Source organism: Propithecus coquereli, unplaced genomic scaffold, assembly GCF_000956105.1.
Source record: "Propithecus coquereli isolate 6110/MARCELLA unplaced genomic scaffold, Pcoq_1.0 Scaffold188, whole genome shotgun sequence".
Classification (NCBI taxonomy): domain Eukaryota; kingdom Metazoa; phylum Chordata; class Mammalia; order Primates; family Indriidae; genus Propithecus; species Propithecus coquereli.
The window spans coordinates 2,790,110-2,791,797 of record NW_012143634.1 but is presented as its reverse complement, the minus strand read 5'-3'; positions in this window follow the sequence as shown (position 1 = coordinate 2,791,797).

Here is a 1,688-nt window from a genome sequence, read left to right as displayed (position 1 = left end):
CGGAGGCATCTCCAAGGAACGGGACCTTTCCTTTTGGGGCCCTACAGCAGACTGAGGGGTACTCAGACTGCCAGTTCCCTACCCGCCAGCCCTCCCAGGTGCTACTTCCCTGGGGACTCCAGGAGAGTGGGGCAAATCCCCAGGTGGAGTGAAATCGATCCAGCTTGGGCACAATGTAGGTGATTCAAGACCAGCACCTCTACCCCTGGCAGGGTCAGGAATTGATCTCCAGGGTGCAGTGGACAGGCCTGCAGAACAGACCCTGTACACTGAGGTCAGGATCGCACTGCCCCAGGGCACAGAAGACAGATCTGTGAAAGAGCCTACTGAGGAGTGTGTGCCTTCAGGGGCAGATCAGCATGCCGGAGAGGCAACCCTCCTCCCAAAACAGGGCTGTGCACCTAGCTCAGCTTACGATCCTGGGTGGGGAACCTCCCAGCCTACATCACAGCCAGGGGAGATCCATCTGCCTGAGGTCCTGCTTGCTGGCATAGGCCTGGAAGAGGCCACGGAGAGGGGGAGAGTGGAGGGGAACGAGACCTGCTCCAGATTGCGGGTCTTGGACAGCCCCACCCCCCAAGCCCAGACTTTCAGCTGAGTGGAGCCATTTCAGCCCCTCCCGGCAGCTTTGAACAGAAACAAAGAGCAGACCTTTGACCTCTGCTAACAGCAGTTGTGGAGCCTGAGGGCAGGCTTACCCAAGCCAGCCCCACCCGGACTCACTCCCCCTACTGAGGTGGAGAATAAGGACACATCTGGAAATACCAAGGCCCCATCCACCACCTGAGGCACAAGAGGGCTTCTCTAGAGGAATAAGAACTAGCTACAGGACCCAAAAACAGCACTGCAGATCGCTCCTCCCTGCAAGTGCCACCTACTGACAGGGAGGTCATCCTGCACACCCTTTTACTGCATCTACTGATTCATCTTAAAGGGTATGGTCGAATCTCACCCACAAACACCACCTACTGGCTCAGAGACTGAACAGGGCATATCATTATCCAAACGACAATCTAAAGGCAAGAGGGAACAACTGATCCAGATGGGAAGGAACCAGCGAAAGAACTCTGGAAGTATGAAGACTCAAGCGGAAAGCACACCCCCAAAGAGGAACAACAGCTCCCCAGCAATGGACATTAACCAAACTTAGAACACTAAAATGACAGAAGAAGAATTTCAAACATGGATTGTAAGAAAACTGAATGATATGCAAGAAAAAATAGATAACCAACACAAAGAAATCACAAAAAAAATCCAGGTATTGGAAGAAAAATTCACTAAAGAAATTGAAATATTAAAGAAAAATCAAACCGATCTCCTGGAAATAAAGAACTTATACAGGAAACTACAAAACACTGTGGAAAGCCTCAAGAAAAGGATAGATCAAACAGAAGAAAGAATTCCAGAGATTGAAGACAACTCTTTCCAATTAAATAAGTCAGTCACAGAAATAGAGCAGAAAATTAAGAGAAAAGAAATAAGCCTACAAGAAATGTGGGATTATGTGAAAAAACCAAACCTGAGGGTGATAAGGCTTCCAGAAAGTGAAGAAAAAAACACTCAAGGGCTACATAAGCTATTTGAAGAATTAATAGAGGAGAATTTCCCAGGCCTTGCTAAAAATCTAGATATACAGGTACAAGAAGCTCAACAGACCGCAGGGAGATTCAATGCAAATAGGAAGACAG